The sequence below is a fragment of the Hemicordylus capensis genome, chromosome 3, assembly GCF_027244095.1.
Source record: "Hemicordylus capensis ecotype Gifberg chromosome 3, rHemCap1.1.pri, whole genome shotgun sequence".
Lineage (NCBI taxonomy): Eukaryota > Metazoa > Chordata > Lepidosauria > Squamata > Cordylidae > Hemicordylus > Hemicordylus capensis.
Genome location: NC_069659.1, coordinates 342468461 through 342477898, shown reverse-complemented (window position 1 = coordinate 342477898; position 9438 = coordinate 342468461). Strand labels below are relative to the sequence as shown.

At 42.8% G+C, this 9438-nt stretch overlaps 1 long non-coding RNA gene across 1 annotated transcript; it reads left to right on the top strand.

Annotated features, from left to right (window-relative positions):
* The first annotated feature begins 4093 nt into the window (after nucleotides 1–4093).
* On the top strand, nucleotides 4094–7969 carry LOC128352360 (uncharacterized). The gene is made up of 2 exons (XR_008320356.1): nucleotides 4094–4203; nucleotides 7900–7969. It is a non-coding gene; the product is annotated as an uncharacterized LOC128352360 (long non-coding RNA).
* The last annotated feature ends 1469 nt before the right edge of the window (nucleotides 7970–9438 follow it).

The window sequence follows — 9438 nt, the reverse complement described above, 5'->3', positions numbered from 1 at the left end:
GCAGAACACCTTCCCTATCCTTTGGGTTAGGCTGGCAGCTGAACATGCATGCATGCAAAGCAAGTGGCAATGGTGGGATCACGTTGTAAGTAAAGAAGCAGCTGTGAGCCTTCTTCTAGTGTTGCATCTCTCTTCACCCTCTATGGAAGGTTTCATTCTCAGCTGTGTCATTTGTTTCCCTTAAAATCTCATCTTTCTACTTCCTGTGATTCATAGAGCTTGTTTACTCTGAGTCTCTAGGACACATTCAGCAGGTCTATAAATATCTGCATGACATCTGCATGTCTACGGTGGAACATTCAAGATGTCTCCGAGATGACGCAGATCAGGCAGGTAAATGCCAGTTGGTACAGCTAATGTACCACATTAAACAAACGGAAGCAAGATAGCACAGCAGACTCAGAACACAGCTATCATGAACTCTGCTCTTGCTCTTTTTAGGTGCTGGAAATAGCAAGGCACCATTCACTCACAGCTTTAACCAGCTGGCATAAATCCAATGTAGTATGTTGAGGAGAGATGTCAGTAAAATTCTCTGGAATAAATTTGGTCTCTGCTTCCCAAAGCTTCGAGCTCATTAAGGGTTGCCATTCTGCAGACAAGTAGGATGACAAGTTGTCTCTGGAAGCAGAGGGCTGGAGGCTGGCTCAGGCAGAACACACTGTCTCAGTGGTCAAAATTTAATGAGAACTGAAGCTGTGTTTTCCTGCTCCTATATTAGAGGAGCTGTTAGCCTCAGTGGCACCAGTCAGTAAGGCAATTTGTTATGCGGAACTTCTAGTGGATGCTTCATGGTGATCAAGGGGTAGGGAATCTCCATCTTTCTCTTCAAGTGCCAAGAGTGGAGATAGGAGGCACCTACAACAGCCCTCAGTGTTATGACCACCATTGGATGAAGGGGAATAAATGTCCTTGGGCTGCTGGCATCCAGGCGACGCCGGAGTGCCCCCTCCTCCTTGCACCTAGCCAGCGAACAAAGTACTGGCTAGCTTGTGTCATGGACATGCAGCCCCTAGCCCCTTTTCAGCTGGAATTTCCTTTCCATACTCACATTGTTAGAATTATTGATTACTAATATTCCCCAGTAGCCAAATTTTAGCTATAGGGTTATTGGGTTCTGACCAGCTGCTGGCCCACTGCCCAGAAAATGAAGCACACACTCCATAAATCAAGTTAAAATTTTATTTGGGTTACATTTAGTATAGGTTGGAAGAGCTAAACTTCAAAAGTCTAAATATATTAAATAATTCAATGGGCATCTCGCCACTCCTGCTGAATCGGTCTGCAAATCAGACTCAACAACACAACGGATAGAACCCCAAACAGGGGACCCAATGAAAAATCAGAAGAATTTTTTTTCAAAAAAGAGAGAGATTATAGTCAGATCGTAAAGCTCAAACTGAGGGAAAAACAGAGAAAAAGAGGGAGAAATTCCTAAAACCAAACCCTGGCCTAAACTTTTATAATCCATTGCCTTTGCCTCCCAAGGGGATGGTTTGGGGGTACTTCTTAAGTTTTGGTAGGCCACCTCCCAGAGAAGTAAGTTTTGGGGCGGTATAAAAATATGTTAAATCAATCAACCAATCATTCAATCTGATTAGAAGATACCATCCATTTTAATCAGAAATAGGTCATTAACTATGGTTAAATATTGATTACTATTGCCTTGTTTGCAAAAATTATGAATTGCTGACTGTGGCATCATTTGCAAAAATATTTTTGGATTAGATGACCCCACCAGTCAGTTCAATAGTACCAGAGGGTCAACTCTTAGCAAAATGAAATCCATCAATTCATATTGATAGTTCATCCAATTATCATCCCAAATTATATGGCTACTGTTGGAAGTAATAGATAAATGTTTGCCAAAATAATCAATAACCGAGGGTAAACAAACACAGGGATTATCTTTGATTCATTCAACCTAGTAAGTAGAATTGGCTTTTCCAGGTAATTGTAGGTAGAAGCAAGGTGTCCTCAGGGGGAAAAAACCCCCATTTTTATTTATTTTATATAAATCACTATGCTTGGATTACATCACTATAAAAGAAGATATATATATATATAGTCCCTTTCAGGGAATGTAGATAACTTATTTGCAATAACCTCAAGAGAGATAGCATTTACTCCAGCTCCCATTGTTCCAATTCTAAAGCTGCCAAATCTCTTTGCTTACATCAAGATGAAAACACAGTAGAACATTGTTTTGTAAAGTTCCGTTTGCTGTTCCAGTTTTGGAATGTTGTCCATTCTGTAGACATAAATGGTTGACATACTAGAAACATTTTGGAGACACTGCGAGCAGCCATATTGAGAATCAACTTAGTATTCACTGTCTGGTAGCATAAAGGAACTTGAAAGAGCATATCTTTTCTGCACAGTCTATTGCCCATAAAGAAAAGTGGTATGGGTGGAAGGGTAGTGGTGAATAGGGGTGTGTAAGCTGGCTTGGTGTGAACTGTAGTTCAAATCAAACCAGCCCAGTCCGGGAGGTCCAAGTTTGAACCGGACTGAACCCCTCACGCAAGTGGGGCCCCAGTCTGAGCTTGAACCTGACCAACCCTGGTTCCAAGAACTGGTTCATGGACTGGTTCAGGGATACTTGAAAAGTGGAATCCGGCAAGGACTGGGCTGTCATTCAGGTGGCTGGCAGGGCACTTGGAAGAGCCCCTGCCACCACCTCTGAAGACTCCACCGCTTCTGCTGCCTCTGCTGCAGCCAGCACTAAAGATACCACTACAAAAGATACCACCACTAAAGATACCACAGAGGCTGCAGTGGTGGCCGCAGTCTCTGCTGCAGCCACCACTAAAAAGAGGAGAGCTGGTCTTGTGGTAGCAAGCATGACTTGCCCCCTTAGTTAAGCAGTGTCCACCCTGGTTGCATATGAATGGGCGACTACATGTGTGAACTCTATAAGATATTTCCCTTAAGGGATGGAGCTGCCCTGGGAAGAGCATCTAGGTTCCAAGTTCCCTCTCTGGCATCTCCAAGATAGAGCTTTGAGAAATTCCTTCCTGCATCCTTGGAGAAGCCACTGCTAGTCTGTGTAGACAATACTGGCTAGATGGGCCTATGGTCGGACTTAGTATATGGCAGCTTCCTATGCTCCTATGTTCCTATACAGTGTACCCTTACTCCTCCCCCCCACCGCACGCAGCCTTTAGGATAAGGCCAGGTCAATTCAATCCAGTCCAGTCTGAACCTAACTGGCCAAACAGGTGGCATGCACATCCCTAGTGGTGAATGGCACTGAAGTAGGTTGGAATGGTTTTAGAAATTGGGTGCTTGGTGGCAGGGTAGTAGAAGATACCAAATTGCAGGCTTGGTGGCACCTGGATATGTGTTTGGAAGTCCATTTTCATCATTCCAGAAATAATATTGTCCATTGAGCTCTAGGGTAGCAGAATGATCCATGATAAATTGCAGTTGATTGATTGATTGATTGATTGATTGATTGATTAAGTGCCGTCAAGTCAGAGTTGACTCTTAGTGACCACATAGATAGATTCTCTCCAGGATGATCTGTCTTCAACTTGGCCTTTAAGGTCTCTCAGTGTTAGCAGCAGTAATATTATTATAAGCAATCAAATAGTCCTTGAATTTGATTGATAATGAATCATAAGGAATACAAAGCCATGGTTGTTAATATCAAAATGTAGAGCATTAATCCAATACTGGGGATTAACAGCAGATGACATTTTGATTTTGCTCCTTATTCTAATGTAGTTATAGTAGAATAAGTGTCATGCAGAGTCTTTAATATTTTCATAGTGGAGTTCTCTGGTGCTCCCTCAGCATAGTGAAGAAAAGGAAATGTTGAATTCTAGATACAGGTACCAGTTCTGATTTCATGTGGAGTTGCTTGAAATTGGACTTTGGGAAGCTGAGACATCCAATGGCCTGCTCTTTTGCAATCTCTCCACTCTGTCAGTGTCCATATACAGGAATTCTCAGTTAGCTTTAGTGAAATAAGGTCATTAGATTTAGTTCATAATTTTACCATCCTTGTTCTCATTAGTACAATAGGTCTTCGGTTGGTTTCCAGTTTATATTCTCCACCAACTAGTGCAATGTCCTCCCAGGTGCCACTCCAGTCGTTGACCTATGACCGCATCCAGTGGGCTGGTTGTCCTGGCAACAAAGCAGTTCCATTTTTCTCCTTCAGATTGCAAAGAAGGTGTTGTCATCACAGCTGTCACGGTAGGAATTCTTAATGGATTCTTGACTTCCTGTTTTTGCCAATGAGATTCAGGAACTGGAACAGATAAAGAGACTGGAACAGATGAGGTCACTGAAAATCTACAAAAAGGAAAATATTGTTTACCCAAAATTCTATAGTGCAATATAGTTATTAAGGTTTTGTCTGAAAACAGCTATACTCCCTAACTTAAATGGTGCCCATGTGAGCCCTGTGAGAAACTATGACTCTCTTACAGTAGGGACAGTGTGGTAACACAACCAATCCCAGATAAGCCAGCAGGAGCCGCAGAGAGAGTTATCTTTTCTTTGTGAAGGGGAGGGCGCCCTGGAATAGGTTTGCTCCAAGGGAGGGGCCTGAGCCTTGGAAAGCGTTGTGGTTTTGGCGGCATCTGGTGAGCTCTCACTGGTCCTTGAAAATCCAGGGGGGAGGGTTTAACTCTTCAGCATGGCAGGACAGTTCATCCAAACCAACCCAGTTTAAAGCAGAATTTGTAGTTTGTGTAGAGGAGTAATTTGGTGTAATTATTTTTACTTTCTCACAAGTATAAATAAAAATTAATCTCATAAGTAAAAAACCAAAACAAATACAGAATTACATTCCAGTTAAATGACACCAAATGAAAGAACAGGCTAAATATTATCTTGGATTTTGTTGTTCCAAAAATTAATAAAAATGCTCCAATTAAGAAGAAAACAATCTTCGAGCTGTAGTCTCTAACTTGGCACATGCAAATATAATTAGTAAGTTTAACCATCTCTAAAGTAAAGTGTGCCATTGAGTTGGTGTCAACTCCTGGCGGCCACAGAGCCATGTGGTTTTCTTTGGTAGAATACAGGAGGGGGTTACCATTGTCATCTCTTGTGCAGTATGCGATGATGCCTTTCAGCATCTTCCTATATCGCTGCTGCCTGATGTAGGTGTTCAGGAATTTGAACCGGCAACCTCTGGCTTGAGGTTACCAGTTCAGACACCAGACACTCAGTCAACCCAAGAGGGAGGATTCATGAGTTTTCCATTTTCTTGTAATGATCAACCTGGCAGCAATTAGTAAATATTTAAGCAATGCTCGATCTTCAGACAGTGTCAATAAGGGGAATTTACAGAAGTGTATGGTTGGTGGATTTAACACTAGTTGATATTCAGTCAAACATCTTTCAGAATTACAACCCAATAATCTTTGCTCTTAGGACTGTTCCAGAACATATGGAAGAGACCAGCCCTTTCACACCCACATTTCCATCAATTATCTAAACAGGTTGGATAAATATGGGACAATCTAGGTAGTTAATGAACTGCTCCCTCCACACAATCCACATGATTAGTAATAGGTGCCCCTGTGATCCACACTCATGGTATGTGTGCATCCTTATCCCATGCACAAGAGTTTGCAGAGAAGTATCATCTAAACTGGCCCATTAATTCTCACTAGCTCATCTCTACAGTATAAAATATCAGTTTCCATGCTCAGATCATCTTTGTTGAATTGGGGTATAGGGGAGCATTTATCTTATAAGCCCTATTCAGACATTATGTTGAACTCTCGTAGAATGCTGTAGTGGATTAAAGCCTTTGTCTCAGAGAAAACTCACATGGGGGCGGGGATGATGAATCATCCCCGCTGAGCTGCCTGGCTAGGCTTCTCCTAAAACTATTCTGTATTATTGGTAAGTTCAAAATGTTGCCACCGCCACCCCTTTTGTCTACAGAAACTCTCTGGGCATGGGATGGGGTAACCCAGGGGGGAAAAAACCTCTCTTAATTTGGCTCTTGAACAAGTACAAAAATCTTCCATGTGCAAGCCGACACATGGTGAGAAACTGATGGTTGCTGAAAGTTTGAGGATATGTTTGCACCAGAGAAATCCCCTTTGAAACCCCTTTTCCTGAGCCAAAAACCAACTTGGAGAGGCTTGTAAAAAGAAAAGAACTAAAAAAACACACACCCCAGTTTTATTCAATTACTACAGACTGCTTCCATCAGAGGCTTCTCAGCTTTTAGATACTGTTAAGAATACTTAGTTGGATTACAAAAATGGATTGTATTAATGCACGCTTAAATGTTTACAGAGACTTTTGCAACACCCTAGGTGGATTGAACTTAGGCTAGTGTTTTTTATTTCAATTACATTGCAGGTAAACTATAATAGAACACTATCCAGAATATGCAGAGCACACACACACAAAGCAATATAACATCTCTAATGCCCAGTCTGACTAAACAAACTGTTCCCTATGCTAAACTTCCGGAAACCATAAGCCCTGGCTCCTTGCCTTGAACTCACCAAACTCCTGATGAGCATTCAAGTTTCCTGCCCTCTTGTCTTTCAAGGATCTGCAAAGTTATTCTCCTACAGTTAACCCCCATGGCCACGTGTCCTCCTGTGGACCCCCAGCCTAGCTTCTGCTTTTCTTGTTCCCAGAATTCCCAGCAACAGCTCTCTAGGTCCCCCTCCCCAGTGGACTGATTGGGCGATCTATGTAGGTCACCAGCCTGTCAATCAAGACAAGGGTCTAGTTAACTCTTTAGAGGGAGGGGAGGCTAGTCACTACAAATGTGTGTACAGTGTACACAGGTACAGATCTGTAAACAGGTATTGTTATTCACAGATTATGTTGAACACAGGTATAGCAGTAAATTTCCTATCTGTACCATGTATTTGAGTGGCTGTACCGAGGTTCAGTTTTTAAAACGAATACAGGTTTGGGATGTGCAATCCAGCTTGAGGTCAAACTGGCTTGTACTTAAACTGGCCCGGCTCAAGGGTGAGCCCTTGAGCCGGACTGAGCCTGTTCCAGGACCAGTTTGGGTGTTCTTTAAAAGGAAAAAATGGCAGACTCATCACCATTGTAGGGCCTCAAGGGGAGCTGCTGCGGCCAAGTTAGGTCTCCTATGGTTCCCCCTCCCCCCACTGCCCTCCCCCAGTCTCAAATGGCCCCTTTGGGGCCTCTCTGCACTCGGGGTGGCCATTTTGGAGGTCATCATGCATGTGCACTGGCTGGTCATGCAGATGGTCAGTGCGCATGCATGGCAGCCTCCAAATGTAGACTACCAGCGCAGAGAGGCCAGAAACAGGCCCAAAATGGCCCAAAGCAGGCCACTGGGAGATTGGGGGCAGGCTGGCAGGGGGAGGGGGAACTGCAGGAGACAGCACACACACATATGCCCACAAGGCTCTGCAATGGTGGTAAGTCCACCATTAAAAAAACAAAACTCTCGCCTGCTGAGCCAGGCCCAAACTGGTTTGGACACTCTTCTGTGCAAAAAACTGGACCAGACCCATTCGGTTTGGGTCCGGTTTTACTCAAACCGAACCAGGTTTTCTGGTTTGTGCACACTCCTAATGCAGGCAAGTCATTTACACAAAAACATGTATGAATGTAGAGATATTTCTACACTCGTACCACATAATGTCTGAATAGGGCTATAGACTTAAACTGATTTAACAAATTATCCACTTCCCTTGAGCAACTTGCAATCTGTAGGTCTGAGAGCCAGGAAAAATAAGGAACATTAACAAAGAATTATCAGCACCTGCACAAAATTATCTTTTCCAAGATGCTTTGGGGGAAGCCATGACAATTAAGCTGGTATGAAATCAATATAAGTGTGTAGTCTTTCAGTTTTGAACATCTTTCCATTTTGATTCACCAAGACAAAATATCACTATTGGAAATTATTTTGTCTTGTTCTTCCAGGTGCTGCTTAGAGAAGGATAAATATTCCAAACAAACGGATCAAGAAAGATTAAACTTTTTTGGTCAGCCAGCATATTTCCTTTCCCCCCTTTTCCCAGGAAGTTAATGAAAACAGAATTGTCTTCAGGAAAACCATACAAAGGGCATAGCTTTGGAGAATTGTAATTAAGGTATTTTGGCAATTAACTTTATAATCCTTTGGAAATAAACAACGTAAAGAGATAATCTTTTCCATCCTGCAATTGGAAGCAATTACAAGCCCAATTATGCAGGCCAGTGAGTGCCCTCAATTTTGCTGAGTTCAGTTGCAATGGAGAATGCTCAGCCTCAGACAGGAAGAGCTCGGTCCTTTGCAGGATTAAGACCTTTAAGTTTCTCTCTCTTCATAAGGCTTTCTGAGGCATGGGTTTCTTGCAGACCTTTTAGAACTTACGCAGTAGTTGGGGACTCTCACACTCAGTCCAGACTAGTGATCTTCTCTATTTTCCAAGTGGGGCCACTTTGGTAAAACATCTTAATATGAATGCCACTTCCCAATATGCTGATCTCTGCACAGTACTTCACTTTCTTCAGTGCTGAGAGGGCCTACAAAAGAGATGGAGTCGTCTTAAGAGCTCTGTGAGGAAAGCACTGGGAAGGGTTATGCTTCCCAATACTCCATGCACACCTTCCAAGATAGTGCAGGGGCTCAAGAGGGCTCCGTTTTCCTTAAGGTGCTTCTTTAAGCAAACAAAGTACAGCATTGCATGGTGGGAATGGTTGTCTCCACATGGTCCAAGGAGATGGTGCAGAGTATTCAGCTTTGGCAGAAGAAGCTTTACACAGACCCAATAAACAATTACGACAGGGAGCGCACTTAGAGTAGATTGGAGCCGTCAACAGCTCCTGAACTGTACAATGAAGAATATTGATCCAGAAGCTTACTGGTCCAGATGCTGTCTTCTGTAGATTCTCATGCTCCCTTCTAGATTGTTTCCATGCACTGACCACATACTGGGCATGGCCCTTGCACTATTTTCACAGCACCACCTACTGGTCAGTGGCTCACAAACTGTGCAGTGTCCTGTGAGCATTTTGCACACTATCGGAATTGCATAGTGTGCAAGCAGTCGCGCAAGAGCATCCGTGCACAAATGTTGGAAATGGCACTAATACAGTTGTACAGTGGTATGGGCATTATGTGCAATGGCCATACCATGCACAACTGCATTCACCCAATGTCCAACATTTGCACGAGAGCACTCTGCAATAAGGAGCATGCAGCAGTTCCTGCAGTGCCCCAAATTATTATTATTATTATTATTATTATTATTATTATTATTATTATTAATTCGATTTCTATACTGCCTTTCCAAAAATGGCTCAGGGTGGTCTACACAGAGAAATAATAAATAAATAAGATGGATCCCTGTCCCCAAAGGGCTCACAATCTAAAAAGGAACACAGGAAGCTGCTTTTAACAGAGTTACTTTGGTCCACCTAGCTCAGTATTGGTCCATCTAGCTCAGTATTGTCTATACCAGGGATTCTCAATGTTGG